The following is a 15,852-nucleotide window of genomic DNA, read 5'->3' on the forward strand; positions in this document are numbered from 1 at the left end:
TTAGGAGGGGTGGGATTTTGCAAACAACTGGGACTATTTCCCGTATTGGGGGAAACACTCCCAGTTCAAATGGACGTGATGCAGCCATCAGCCTGTGGCAGCTCCAAAGGTCCATTTGACAGGTGTGGGGGGGAGACCCTCACTCATTGCAGGAGGCCACTCTGTCACTTTGGACAAAGTTTGGCCTCCACCACCCTCCTCCTAACAATAAAATTCACAAACTTGCACACTTACCCCAGTGTCCAGACACATGTACCTACCTTGCGGACCCCCTCAAATGTACATCTTCCGGATGGGGGCCACCATAGCTGCAGTCATGACCTCCTCGGAGGACGAACAGCATCACCAGCCTCGCCGGCCACGTTGTCCACCTCTGACATGTGGAGCTCCACAACACAGTGCTGTGACACATCCACCTGCACAGCAGGATGGAGGGCAATGGCAGAGAGAGATGCGTCGCAGAGGGCACTACCCTCACCACAGGGCCTACAGACCGAGGCTCAGCTTCCTGGACCTCTCTGAGCAGCAGTGCACACAGAGGCTCAGAGTCACTCGACATGAAGTCGTGGATATCTGCAGCCTCCTTCATGCCGAGCTGCTCACGGCTGGCCCGAGCACCATCTTCTTACCTGTCGCTGTCAAAGCCACTACTGCCCTCAACAACTTCTCCTCCACATCATTCCAGGGTGCCACCGGGGACATCGCCGACGTCTCTCAGTCATCTGCACAAAATAGCCCTGCAAATACACCTACACCCACTCTGCAGTGACACAATGAGTGGCATCAGTTGTGGGTCTTCATAGTGATCCTCAGGAAAGGGCATTATTGCACAAACCAGACAAGATTCGCAAAGACGTGGCAGGAGTGGTGCCAATATATGTAATGTGAGTTGGTCAGAAATTCAATATAAGTAACAACCATGACAAACCCTCAAACACCCTTGTCCATCCCCTTCAGGCTCATGACATGTTTGCCTTACGCTTCCTACTGCACATATGTGATGCATGCCCTGTGGCTGCAGCACAGGTAGTGGCAGGTTGAGTGAGGCTGACTGTGAAAGAGATGCACGAGAGGGTGAGTATGAGATAGAGCCATGAGATTGTATGATGATTGGGTTGAGTGGTAGTGGCGGGATGAGTACTGGCGAGGTGAGTAAGTGCAGGTAAGATGAGGATGAGCTTTGAGTGGGTGTGAGGAGTGATGTGATAGAGTAGTGTTGGCAGTGCAGAAGGAGATGTGGGGTGGGGGTGGTGATGTGGCAGATGGAGTGTAGGGGAATGAGTAAGTGTACTCACTTCGGCTGACCTACTTAGGTCATTGAAGCGCCTCCTGCACTGTATGCAGGTGGGTGATATGTTGGTGGTGCAGGTGACCTCCTCTGCCACCTCGAGCCAGGCCTTCTTGGTGGCTGAGGCAGGCCACTTCCTCCCGCCCGCCGGAGGGAAGATCTCTGTCCTCCCCCTCCTCCTCACCCCATGCAATAATACCTGGAGTGAGGCATCATTAAAGCTGGGAGCAGCCTTCCTCCTGGGCTGCTCCATGCTGCAATTTTTCCTATTTCCTGCAGCATCAGTCAGTGGAGGACTGCCCCTTTAAATAGGGCTCCTCAAGCTGACAGCCTATGCAGTCCGCCCGCTACGCAGCTTAGCAGCGGGAAACCCGGAAGCACAGTTAGGTGGCTCCAATTAGCCTGCGATTCGGTGCGGAGCACCCCGATTTCACTGGGCGCGTTACCCACGCGCCCAGTCAACCCCCCGCTGCAAACCCGCTGCCTTGCTAATATCAAGCTCTGTGAGTTCAAACCCCAGCATGGTTAAGTTATAATAAACAAATTGAATAAATCTGTAATTTCTGGGCTCCCACCATAAAAATAATGTTTGCCTACGTTAAAGGCGCTATATAAATGCAAATCATTGTTGTTCAACGACAAGGCCCACCATCACTTTTTCAGTGCAACTAAGAATGGGCAACAATTGTGGTGTTGTCAGCATCCCCAAACCCAAAGAACAAATCATTAAAAAAAAACTTCTACCAGAGTTTGTAGACCACGTCATTCCCTCGAGGAGGTATCAGAAGTTGTTTGCTTAAGGAGGCAGAAATACATTTGCTCAAATGTCATCCAAAGTACCTGTAATATGTCTGTGTAATATTTAATCATATTTATAGAGTTCTAAACTAACAAAAATTTGATGGTAGCAAACACTATTCTTGTTGAAGAGCCTGTCAGTGTAAACTCTTCAAAAGTTAACATAATCCAAATCATACTATAGCATGTTTCTTTTAAAATTAATCTTCAAGCATGAAAAAGTAGAATAATTTATGAGGTTCACTGATGCTATGCCAAAAGATTATTTTAAAAATATTTTTGAATCCTCATACTCATCTTTCCTCTCCACCCCTCTAATGTGCTCAGGGTGCTGTTGGGAAACAGAATAACTTCATCTGTAGTCTTTGTGATACTGCTTCGTAGACTGGACATGGAACTGGAAGGGAGGTAGGGGATCAACATGTTTAGAGGTATTACACTTGATATCTGTATAATGTTGCAGAAACCTGTGCACATTTCAAAAATAAGAATGCTAGAAGCACCATTATTATTTATGAAAGTGTAGTTTTCCTGATTTACTGAAACAATGTACACAATAATTGTGGTCAATATTGCTCCTGTTTTTGTAACTCTGATAAAAAAATCAGATGCAGGAAAATCATAATAAAACAATAATCTTTCATGTTTCTTTACACATCTTGACACATCAGCTATGAAATGTTCCTTATTTTAGAATGCTGCGAACTTTGACTTCAGGCATCACAGTTCCAGTTTGCCCAATCCTTGTTTTACACAAATAACAAATAAATGACTTAAGTCAAGTGGAAAAACATGTTACCGGGATGGCAGAAATTCAATTGGATAAATTCCTGTTAGGTGTAAACCTCATTTATTTTATATTGATTTTTAAGAAGACTAACATGTTTCTAAAATCTTCAACCAAATCTAAGTGAAATGAGAAAATGCCTGCTTTCAGTGAAAAGTCCATTGAACAGCAAAATGTACTGCAGTTTCAATTATCTTAATCTAGAAAATGGTTTAAGTAATTTTTATTATGTTCATGTATTCTCACTGCTGGGAAACAAAGAATTTTTCTCACTTTTTAGAACCCGTGTTAGTATCAAATCAAATGTGTTCAAGTCATATCTAACATGGGTTAAATGTAGTGCCATTCTGTGGATGTTCTACATTTTAGCACTCGTTGAGGTTAGTTTTTTGTTGTGTCAATGCTAAAAGTGCAGTACAATGTCAATATTTGCTCATACCAAGGAAGATGAGACCACTTCCAAGAGGTATTCTTCTATCTAATTGTGAAAGGTGCTAAGCCAACCTTTCACTTTTTGAATAAGAAAAAATTGTTTTAAAACAGAGGTGGCCTCCTTTGCCATTATTCTGTATACTACCAATTGAGAAGATCTGACCTGCCCTGTCAGCTCTTTTCAATCAGTAGAAAACTCACCAGAAGAGGCCTGTGTTTGAGGACACAGGTATGGAGCTCTGCAACCTGCCCAATCCATAGAAATATCTAACACCACAACCACTGCTTCTCTCTATCGATATAGCCAAATGCTCTTAGCATAACAGTGGGCAGTATAACTGGGACTTCCCACTTGCACTTAGGGTTGCCAACTCTGATTGAGTATATTTCTGGAGGTTTCATCATGTGACCCACCCCTACGCTCCGGCCATTGGTTGCCCAACACGTCCATCCTCGTGGCACAACACCTTCCACCGCCAATTGGAAAGTGAAAAGGTTCTTCATTACCCAATTGGCAGTCAAACAGCCTTTTTTCCCATCGCCAATATTTTTATAACTAATACACTAATTAGTGTTCAAAGAAAATGAAAAAAACACAATCTTTTTTAATGCCCCTATGATTTTCTCCAGGGTTGCGCCTGGAGATTAATCTTCATTTCCTGGAGACTCCAGGCCAATCCTGGAGGGTTGGCAACCCTACCTGCACTGGTGCTCAGTTGCTCAGTTGCTGGTGGTATAGCAAATAAGTGCACTCTAGCATGAAGACCCTTGTAAGCTAACTCAACAGAGTGCCTGACCCTAAGCTCAAACACCAACTGCTTATTACACCAATGTGCTATTTTCATTCCTCTCGTGACTGTTCTAAATCAAATTTTAATGGAAAATTCTAAGTAGCTTTTTTGCTGTGGATTTGCATCTACTGGAAGCTAGATTTAAATTACCCAAGCTTGTTTGACTTTGAATTCATACAGAGAGAAAGGAGACATCAGTCTAGTCTGTACTTGAGCCCAGGTTCGAGAGGCAAAAGGATACTGTTCCAACTCCTCTGTTCAAACATCCCTATAAAATTGAATTTAAATATATTGATTTAGATGGGATGGTTCTTGACATGACAGATAAGTGCTTATACAGTGCCATGTACAGAACTGTACCTGGAGGGCTTTAATGGCTAACATTTAGTAAATTTATGGCAAGAAAGAAATGCAATCAATAAAATAGCACCAATTATTTTACAAGCAACTGTACCAGCTAAGAAATGCTGACCATGTGTGCGGGAAGTGTGTCCACCTGCAGCTACTGACCGATCGTATCTCGGAGCTGGAGCTGCGGGTGGACTCACTGTGGAGCATCCGCGATGCAGAGAAACTCGTGGATAGCACGTTTAGCGAGTTGGTCACACCGCAGGTAAAGGGTATACAGGCAGGAAGTGAATGGGTGACCACCAGGAAGAGTAAGAAATGCAGGCAGGTAGTGCAGGGGTCCCCTGTGTCCATCCCCCTCTCAAACAGATATGCCACTTTGGATGCTGTTGGGGGGGATGACTTATCAGGGGAAGGCAGCAGCAGCCAACTTCCTGGCACCACGGGTAGCTCTGCTGCACAGGCTGGGAGGAAAAAGAGTGGCAGAGCTATAGTGATAGGGGACTCAATTGTAAGGGGAATAGACAGGCGTTTCTGCGGCCGCAACCGAGACTCCAGGATGGTGTGTTGCCTCCCTGGTGCAAGGATAAAGGACGTCTCGGAGCGGCTACAGAACATTTTGGAGGGGGAGGGCGAACAGCCAGCTGTCGTGGTGCACATAGGCACCAACGATATAGGTAAAAAAGGGGATGAGGTCCTAAAAGCAGAATATAGGGAGTTAGGAGGTAAATTAAAAAATAGGACCTCAAAGGTAGTAATCTCAGGATTGCTGCCAGTGCCACGTGCTAGTCAGAGTAGAAATAGGAGGATATTTCAAATGAATACGTGGCTAGAGGAATGGTGCAAGGGGGAGGGATTCAAATTCCTGGGACACTGGAAACGGTTCTGGGGGAGGTGGGACCAGTACAAACCGGACGGTCTGCACCTGGGCAGGGCCGGGACCGCTGTCCTAGGAGGAGTGTTTGCTAGTGCTGTTGGGGAGGGTTTAAACTAAAGTGGCAGGGGGTTGGGAACCTGAGCAGGGAGAGAGAGGAAAGCGTAACAGGAAGGGACAGAAGGTATGGAGTAATAGGTAAAGTGTTAAAAAAGGAAAAAGCAGGAACTAAGCGTCACAAAACAGATTTGAAAGTTCTTTATCTGAATGCACGTAGCATTCGTAATAAAATGGACGAGTTAACGGCACAAATAACTACGTATGGGTATGATCTTGTGGCCATTACAGAAACATGGCTGCAGGGTGACAACGACTGGGAATTAAATATGCCAGGGTATTTAACAATCAGGAAGGACAGGCAGGAAGGAAGGGGAGGTGGGGTGGCTATGTTAATAAAGGAAGGAATCACTGTAATACAGAGAAATGATATTGGGACAAAGCATCAAGATAATGAAACAGTTTGGGTGGAGATAAGGAATAATAAGGGAAAAAAAACATTAGTGGGCGTAGTATATAGGCCTCCTAATAGTTGCAACTCTGCTGGAAGAAGTATTAATCAGGAGATAGTCGGGGCATGTAATAAGGGAACAGCCATAATTATGGGGGATTTTAATTATCATATTAACTGGACAAATCAAATTGGGCAGAGCAGCCTTGAGGACGAGTTCATTGAGTGCATCAGGGATGGATTTCTTGAGCAGTATGTAACTGATCCTACAAGGGGGCAGGCAACCTTGGACCTGGTCCTGTGTAATGAGTCAGGATTAATTAATAATGTCCTAGTTAAGGATCCCCTTGGAACGAGCGACCACGACATGGTTGAATTCCATATCCAATTAGAGGGTGAGAAGGTTGATTCTCAAACAAGCGTACTGAGCTTGAATAAAGGAGACTATGATGGTATGAGAGCGGAATTGATTAAAGTGGACTGGGAAAATAGATTAAAGGGTAAGACGGTACATGAGCAGTGGTGTTCATTTAGGGAGTTATTTTACAACTTTCAAAATAAATATATTCCACTGAGGAAAAAAGGGTGTAAAAGAAATGACAGCCACCCGTGGCTAAGTAAAGAAATCAAGGATAGTATCCGACTAAAAACAAGGACATATAAGGTAGCCAAACTTAGTGGGAAGATAGAAGATTGGGAATTCTTCAAAAGACAGCAAAAAGTAACTAAAGGATTGATTAAGAAAAGGAAGTTAGATTATGAAAAGAAATTAGCAAAAAATATAAAAACAGATAGCAAGAGTTTCTATAGTTATATAAAAAGAAAAAGGGTGGCTAAGGCAAACATAGGTCCCTTAGAGGATGAGACCAGGAAATTAATGGTGGGAAACATGGAGATGGCAAAAATGCTGAACAAATATTTTGTTTCAGTCTTTACAGTAGAGGACACTAAGAATATCCCAACACTGGACAAACAGGGGACTCTCGGGGGGGAGGAGCTAAATACGATTAAAATCACTCAAGAGATGGTACTCAGTAAAATAATGGGACTCAAGGCGGATAAATCCCCTGGACCTGATGGCTTCCATCCTAGGGTCTTGAGGGAAGTGGCAGTAGGGATTGTGGATGCTTTGGTGATAGTTTTCCAAAATTCCCTGGACTCAGGAGAGGTCCCGGCAGATTGGAAAACTGCTAATGTAACACCGTTATTTAAAAAGGGTAGTAGGCAGAAGGCTGGAAATTATAGGCCAGTTAGCTTAACATCTGTGGTGGGTAAAATTTTGGAGTCTATTATTAAGGAGACAGTAACGGAACATTTAGATAAGCATAATTTAATAGGACAAAGTCAGCATGGCTTTATGAAGGGGAAGTCATGTCTGACAAATTTGCTTGAGTTCTTCGAGGATATAACGTATAGGGTGGATAAAGGGGAACCAGTGGACGTAGTGTATTTAGACTTCCAGAAAGCATTCGACAAGGTGCCACATAAAAGATTATTACTTAAGATAAAAAATCACGGGATTGGGGGTAATATTCTGGCATGGGTGGAGGATTGGTTATCAAACAGGAAGCAGAGAGTTGGGATAAATGGTTCATTTTCGGACTGGCAACCAGTAACCAGTGGTGTTCCACAGGGGTCGGTGCTGGGTCCCCAACTCTTTACAATCTATATTAACGATTTGGAGGAGGGGACCGAGTGCAACATATCAAAATTTGCAGATGATACAAAGATGGGAGGGAAAGTAGAGAGTGAGGAGGACATAAAAAACCTGCAAGGGGATATAGACAGGCTGGGTGAGTGGGCGGAGATTTGGCAGATGCAATATAATATTGGAAAATGTGAGGTTATGCACTTTGGCAGGAAAAATCAGAGAGCAAGTTATTTTCTTAATGGCGAGAGACTGGAAAGTACTGCAGTACAAAGGGATCTGGGGGTCCTAGTGCAAGAAAATCAAAAAGTTGGTATGCAGGTGCAGCAGGTGATCAAGAAAGCCAACGGAATGTTGGCTTTTATTGCTCGGGGGATAGAATATAAAAACAAGGAGGTATTGCTGCAGTTATATAAGGTATTGGTGAGACCGCACCTGGAATACTGCATACAGTTTTGGTCTCCATACTTAAGAAAAGACATACTTGCTCTCGAGGCAGTACAAAGAAGGTTCACTCGGTTAATCCCGGGGATGAGGGGGCGGACATATGAGGAGAGGTTGAGTAGATTGGGACTCTACTCATTGGAGTTCAGAAGAATGAGAGGCGATCTTATTGAAACATATAAGATTGTGAAGGGTCTTGATCGGGTGGATGCAGTAAGGATGTTCCCAAAGATGGGTGAAACTAGAACTCGGGGGCATAATCTTAGAATAAGGGGCTGCTCTTTCAAAACTGAGATGAGGAGAAACTTCTTCACTCAGAGGGTGGTAGGTCTGTGGAATTTGCTGCCCCAGGAAGCTGTGGAAGCTACATCATTAGATAAATTTAAAACAGAAATAGACAGTTTCCTAGAAGTAAAGGGAATTAGGGGTTATGGGGAGCGGGCAGGAAATTGGACATGAAGCTGAGTTCGGATCGGTCAATGCCCTGTGGGTGGCGGAGAGGGCCCAGGGGCTATGTGGCCGGGTCCTGCTCCGACTTCTTGTGTTCTTTAGATTTGTGGTTGGGATCAGATCAGCCATGATCTTATTGAATGGCGGAGCGGGCTCGAGGGGCCGATTGGCCTACTCCTGCTCCGATTTCTTATGTTCTTATGTTCTAACAAGGACTCCAGGAGGGAAATGATGCTGAAATATAGTAAGTTTACAATATTATACTTTGTTGTAAAACCTTGTAGAAGGATTTCTGATCTTGTTTAGTTGAGTGAGAAAGGAGGTTATGATGAAATATTTCAAACAAGTTTTTATACAAGTTGAAGCTGAGAATTTTTTTAAAAAGTGCATTAATTTGCAAAGCTATACTAATCTCTTTCATTAATCCTTTAATGCCATCAGAAAGGCAGTACACCCTGAGTGATCTGATGCATTTTTCATAATTTTGGTAGAAGTGAGTCAATCCCTGAGGGTACATTTTCACCTTGTAAAAGTACAGGGCAAAGTTTTATCATATATATGTAACATGAAATTTTCATGTAAGCGATATCCACCCCAATTCCCAATTTAGCACATCTAGTGGATACTCTGAGCTACATAAAAATGAAGGTGAAGGGCAAAGCATTTTCTACTTTGCAAACACAATCGTACCCTGTTTTGATCTTTTCTTTACTAGAATTATTCATTCCAATTATTAAAATAAGTTTGCCTGAAATAATTTTTCTGAACATTATTATGTCGTTTCAACATAGCATTTCCTTCTTGTAGTTTTAATAATTGTTAAATACCGAGGCTCTAAAAATGTCATCTATAAAAAGCCAAGGAGGCAAGTGATACAGTCTCCATGTGAAAGCAGGCCCAGTAAGGTTCGTATTCTCATGCAATATAAGAGCGTCATGCATCATGCTGCACCCCTGCCCTGCATCAAGTGGCCTCCTCATCGCCATTAGCACCACTTCATCATCGGTGATCTATGATGCACCCTGTGCTTCCACCTCAAAATCAATGGCAAAATCTCATTTAACGGGGGTAACTTTGACTTTGGGCGATGCACTTTGAGTACAGAAGAATGAGGGGTGATCTGATTGAGATGTTTAAAATGTTAAAAGGATTCGATGGGATAGATACAGAGAAACTATTTCCTCTGAGAATCAAGAACGAGGGGACATAATCTTAAAATTAGAGCTAGACTACTTAGAAGGGAAATCAGGAAGTACTTTTTCACACAAAGGGTAGTAGAAATCTGGAATTCTCTCCTCCAAATGGCTGTGGTTGCTGGGACAATTTAAGCTTTTAAGACTGAGATCGATAGATTTTTGTTAGGTAAGGGTATCAAGACATATGGTGCTATGGTGGGTAAATGGAGTTGAGGTGCAGATCAGCCAGGATCTAAGTGAATAGCGGAGCAGGCCCGAGGGGCTGAATGGCCTACTCCTATTTTTATGTTTCTATATAAATAAATTATTAGATCATTACTGTTTGTGCAGTTATTTTTCTTCCAAGCTCCTGGGCTATGCTTCTCCCACAATTTAAGATGGATTCCTATACAAATCAATGTTTTCTTTAATAGATATAAAGTGCTGCTGTAAAACCGATAGAGTATTAATCATAATGGGCCAGAAATTGCTCCCGAAATAATGGAGTTCAACAGTGCTCCCAGTTTTTAATGGTGAATTGAAGGAACAAGTTCTCGCATTTGCACGTGCACAGTAGAACGTGGAAATCCGAAACTTGCTTCTAGTGGTTCGCAGGCGATATGACAGCTTCGAATTAAAGGGCCATTGCATGCTGCAATCAGTGAAATCATTGAAAAAGCACCAACTTGCTTATCTGCCCAGCTGGAAAGTAACTAGTTATGCCATCAAATAGGTACACTTAAAAATACCAGGTCTAAACTAAGTTTTAACAGCATGGTTAGTCTTAATGACTGCCAAACAACTAAAAATTAACTTTTTAAAAATGTAGAGTCTCCTTATTTTAATAGCTTTTGGTCATTAAAAGTATTTTTTTTAAATTAAAAATTTTTTTTTACTTTTTCCCTCTGTCTCTTTAATTTAATTCAATTATTTCTTTGGCTTTTTTATTGAAAAAAAATTCTATTTACAATGACATCCAGAATACTAACTTTAAATGAATGAAGTCTGCTTGCCTGCTTGAGCAATGCAGCCTGAATCTGTGGATGTGACTTCTCTTCCTGACAGATTTTGTGGGCGTGTCTTCTCCTCATAGATGTTTTCAGCCGTCCGGCAACTCACGCTGCTCAAAGGCTGGGTTCAAAGTGCACATTTTGTTTAAAGTTCAAATTCAAGCAATTCGATGGCACAGAGCCCGCAGTACGAATTTTTGTTAATTTAATTCGCAGGAGCTGCGGTGAGCGTTGCTTCGCTGTTCTGCTCGATTTCTGGCCGATTATGTTAGATCCTCCCACCCTTTTGGGCAGGGAGTCTATTTTGATGCAGAAATAAAACAACTAATGTCAAGAAGACTCTTCCACACAGAGTCAAAGTTATTAATCTTTACCAGACCAATTAACTTTAATTAGTAATAATATTACGAAAAAATTAACTTTAATTAGTAAAGATAATAATTTCTTTAGATCAAAAGTGACAAGGGCTATATTTGGATTGTCGTTAAAACGTGTTTGAAGACACGTTACAGAAGTGTATACTGTTATAGCCCAACCAATGAATGCTGCATGTTCTGTATTTTGGTACTCAGCATCCTAAATTACTTTAAATGATAAATTAAGACACCCAATTATTGTAAAGCTGCAATAAGCAGAGTTCAGTACTTGAACAAATAGCAAATGAAGCACTTCAGCCCTATATGATAGCATGCATGAATTATTATTATATCCTATAAATGATTAGTATAGCCTGTAAAGATGTGAGTATATCGTCAAATAACACCCACCCCCTCCCAACACCACCACCCCACAGCCCATGCATTAATAGAGAGATCTGTAAGGAAGCTGAATGAAATAATCATGAATAAAGAGAGGGGCAAAACATGATTAAATCTATTAGGGAGAAGAATTAATTTCAACATTCTCTGCCTGCAGTATAAGGTGGCTGATATTGGTTGCAATCATAAATGGAAGTGATTTGATAGCATGCAATTATGTAGAGTATTACATAACAGTGGTCTGTAAGGGCTAAACGAGTGTCAAAAGTACTCAAACCAATTGATAGAATTTGTTGATCTTTCATCTCGTCAGACTTTTTTCAAATGTCATAAAGAGCATTTTTTTAATTTACTAAAATCTTAGTGTTTTGAATGGAAAGATTATTTGTTCCATCGGTCTAAGTTTTCTTCACCTGAAAAAAAAATGCTTAAGTTCCCCTCACAAAATTATTTGAAAAAAGAAAAATATACAAGGATCAATCATTTTACTTACGTCACTTGGATATATACTTGAAAAGGAGAAATTTGCACTGCTATGGGGAAAGAGTAGGAGAGTGGGACTAATTGGATAGCTCTTTCAAAGAGCCGGCACAAACATGATGGACCGAATGGTCTCCATATGTGCTGGACAATTCTATAATTCTATGATTTACAGAATTTACTAATAAATCAGAAGTGTACTCATGTGACAATTGATCACTCACTGTGTCTGAGGACCTTGTTATGACTGTCATATTATTTTTATAATTACACTTTGAATGATATTAACTTTTGTTTATGTATTGCTAGTTATGGGGAAAACACAACATACATTCAGCTGTGAAAGGCGAGATTAACTTTGTATTCTAGTTATTACTTTTGACCTATACTTCTTTGGCAAGGTTAAAAGATGCATATTATTCTCTTGCAAATCATACTTATTCATCGTCAAAGACAACGACTTCTCCTTCGAGGGAGTTAAATAACATAATGACATTCCTCATTCCAGTAACTCGGTAGTTCAGACAATAAATTAATAAAACATAGGGAATATCACTTTAAATGAATGAGTATTACTTGCCTACTTGTGGGCGGGGCTTCCATTCTCACAGTCTTCGCATGCGCACATGGCCTGCACTGATCTCGGAGCACACTACTGGAGAAGATTTCAAAATTAAGCAGATGGACGGCAGGGCCAAGGCAATGAATATATTCATATTTTTTATCCGCAGGATGTGCGGAGAGCCTTGCCATGCCGGTTGGAGCAAGTTCCGGCCCATCATATTTTCCAATAAGCTGCACAGGTAGAAGCCATGTTGAATTGAATCTTTGTGGTGAAAATCTTCCTCCTCTTCCAGTACTGAGGGAGTGCTGCACTGTCGGAGATGCCGTCTTTCGGTTGAGACATTAAACCGAGGCCCCATGTGCCCTCTCAAGTGGGCTTAAAAGACCCCATGGCACTATTTCGAAGACGAGCAGGGGAGTTCTCCCCGGTGTACTGGCTAATATTTATCTCACAATAGCTTTGATTTTTGTTGCTCCCTGCTTTATAGAAATTCCCATTTTATTGCAATTTGCGAGGTTGTCCCGAGCGGTTGCCGTTAAGTGGGCTCCATTGTATTTTTTTTTTCAAGATGTGGTGTCGCTGACAAGGGCAGCATTTATTGACCTGAGAAGGTGCTGCAGTACTTGTGGTGAAGGTGCTACACATTGATGCGAGTTCCAACACTTTGTAGTGGGTTGATACAACTGAGTCATTAAAGGACATTAGTGAATCACTTGGATTTTTACAACAATCCGACAGCTTCATAATCACTATTACTGATACCAGCTTTAAAAACATTTTTAAACTGAATTCCAATTCTCAAACTGTCATGGTGGGATTTGAACTCATGTTCTACTGACTTAGAAAATCTCAATGCAATCAGGCAGAGTCAACACGGCTTTGTGAAAGGTCAGGTGAGAGTGACTGCCCTTGACATCAAGGCAGCATTTGACTAAGTGTGGCAGCAAGGAGCCCTCGTAAAATTGAAATCAATGGGAATGAGGGGGAAAATTCTCCAGTGGCTGGAGTCATACCTAGCACAAAGGAAGATGGTAGTGGTTGCTGGAGGCCAATCATCTCAGCCCCAGGACATTGCTGCAGGAGTTCCTCAGGGCAGTGTCCTAGGCCCAACCATCTTCAGCTGCTTCATCAATGACCTTCCCTCCATCATAAGGTCAGAAATGGGGATGTTCGCTGATGATTGTACAGTGTTCAGTTCCATTCGCAACCCCTCAAATAATGAAGCAGTCCGAGCCCGCATGCAGCAAGACCTGGACAACATGCAGGCTTGGGCTGATAAGTGGCAAGTAACATTCGCGCCAGACAAGTGCCAGGCAATGACCATCTCCAACAAGAGAGAGTCTAACCACCTCCCCTTGACATTCAACGGCATTACCATCGCCGAATCCCCCACCATCAAAATCCTGGGCGTCACCATTGACCAGAAACTTAACTGGACCAGCCAAATAAATACTGTGGCTACAAGAGCAGGTCAGAGGCTGGGTATTCTGCGGCGAGTGACTCACCTCCTGACTCCCCAAAGCCTTTCCACCATCTACAATGCACAAGTCAGGAGTGTGATGGAATACTCTCCACTTGCCTGGATGAGTGCAGCTCCAACAACGTTCAAGTAGCTCGACACCATCCAGGACAAAGCAGCCCGCTTGATTGGCACCCCATCCATCCCCTAAACATTCACTCCCTTCACCACCGGCGCACTGTGGCTGCAGTATGTACCATCCACAGGATGCACTGCAGCAACTCACCAAGGCTTCTTCGACAGCACCTCCCAAACCCACGACCTCTACCACCTAGAAGGACAAGAGGAGCAGGTACATGGGAACAACACCACCTGCACGTTCCCCTCCAAGTCACACACCATCCCGGCTTGGAAATATATCGCCGTTCCTTCATCGTCGCTGGGTCAAAATCCTGGAACTCCCTTCCTAACAGCACTGTGGGAGAACCTTCACCACACGGACTGCAGCGGTACAAGAAAGTGGCTCACCACCACCTTCTCAAGGACAATTAGGGATGGGCAATAAATGCTGGCCTTGCCAGCGACGCCCACATCCCACGAACGAATATAAAAAAAATCGTGTTTGACTAATTTATTAGAGTTCTTTGAGGAAGTAACAAGCAACATGGATGGAGAGGCTCCTGTGGAAGTGGTGCACTTGGATTTCCAGAAGGCTTTTGACAAGGTGCCACAGCAAAGGCTACTACATAAAATAGGAGCTCATGGTGTAGGGGGTAATATATTAGCATGGATAAGGGATTGGTTGGCTAACAGGAAACAGAGAATAGGCATAAATGGGTCATTTTCAGGTTGGCAAGATGTAACGAGTGGAGTGCCACAGGGATCGGTGCTTGGGGCTCAACTATTTACAATCTATATCAATGACTTGGATGAAGGGATTGAATGTATGGTTGCTAAATTTGCTGATGACACAAAGGTAGGTAGGAAAGTAAGTTGTGAAGAGGACATAAGGAGTCTGCAAAGGGATATAGATAGGTTAAGTGAGTGGGCAAAAATTTGGCAGATGGAGTATAATATGGGAAAATGTGAACTTGCCCACTTTGGCAGGAGGAATAGAAAAGCAGTATGTTATTTAAATGGAGAGAGATTGCAGAACTCTGAGATACAGAGGGATCTGGGTGTCCTAGTACATGGATCACAAAAAGTTAGTATGCAGGTACAGCAAGTGATTAGGAAGGCAAATGGAATATTGTCATTTATTGCAAGGGGAATGGAATATAAAAGTAGAGATGTTTTGCTACAGTTGTACAGGCATTGGTGAGACCACATCTAGAATACTGTGTGCAGTTTTGGTCTCCTTATTTAAGAAAGGACATTGTTGCTTTGGAGGCAGTTCAGAGAAGGTTCACTTGACTGATTCCTGGGATGAGGGGGTTATCTTATGAAGAAAGGTTGGACAAGTTGGGCCTGTATACACTGGAGTTTAGAAGAATGAGAGGTGATCTTATTGAAACATCTAAGATCCTGAGGGGACTAGAAGGGGTAGATGCTGAGAGGATATTTCCCCTTGTGGGAGAGACTAGAACTAGGGGCCACAGTTTAAAAATAAGGGGTCTCCCATTTAAGACAGAGATGAGGAGTTTTTTTTCTCTCAGAGGGTCGTGAGTCTGTGGATCTCTCTTCCCCAGAGAGTGGTGGAGACAGGGTCATTGAATATTTTTAAGGCTGAGTTAGATAGATTCCTAATTAACAAGGGAGTCAAAGGTTATAGTAGGTAGACGGGAAAGTAGGGTTGAGGTCGCAATCAGATCAGCCATGATCTTATCGAATGGCAGACCAGGCTCGAGGGGCTGAATGGCCTACTCCTGTTCTTAATTCATATGTTCTTATTAGCCCAGGCCTCTGGATTATTAATTCAGTAACATAACCACTATGCTACCATATTATCTTATATATCTTTATAAGATCATCGCTCTGCCATCTCTTTTCAAGGCTGAGAAGCACTATTTTCTCCAGTCTTTCTTATTATCTCAGACC

At 42.6% G+C, this 15,852-nt stretch overlaps 1 long non-coding RNA gene across 2 annotated transcripts in view; it reads left to right on the forward strand.

The window, feature by feature from the left end:
- Window positions 1-15,852, forward strand: part of LOC137334955 (uncharacterized) — a 46,737-nt gene that overhangs the window by 9,641 nt on the left and 21,244 nt on the right. For both annotated transcript variants that reach the window (XR_010966279.1, XR_010966278.1), the window contains exon 2: window positions 2,414-2,494. This is a non-coding gene — a long non-coding RNA (uncharacterized lncRNA). The remainder of the gene's footprint in view (window positions 1-2,413; window positions 2,495-15,852) is intronic.

This window comes from Heptranchias perlo, chromosome 18 (genome assembly GCF_035084215.1).
Source record: "Heptranchias perlo isolate sHepPer1 chromosome 18, sHepPer1.hap1, whole genome shotgun sequence".
NCBI lineage: Eukaryota > Metazoa > Chordata > Chondrichthyes > Hexanchiformes > Hexanchidae > Heptranchias > Heptranchias perlo.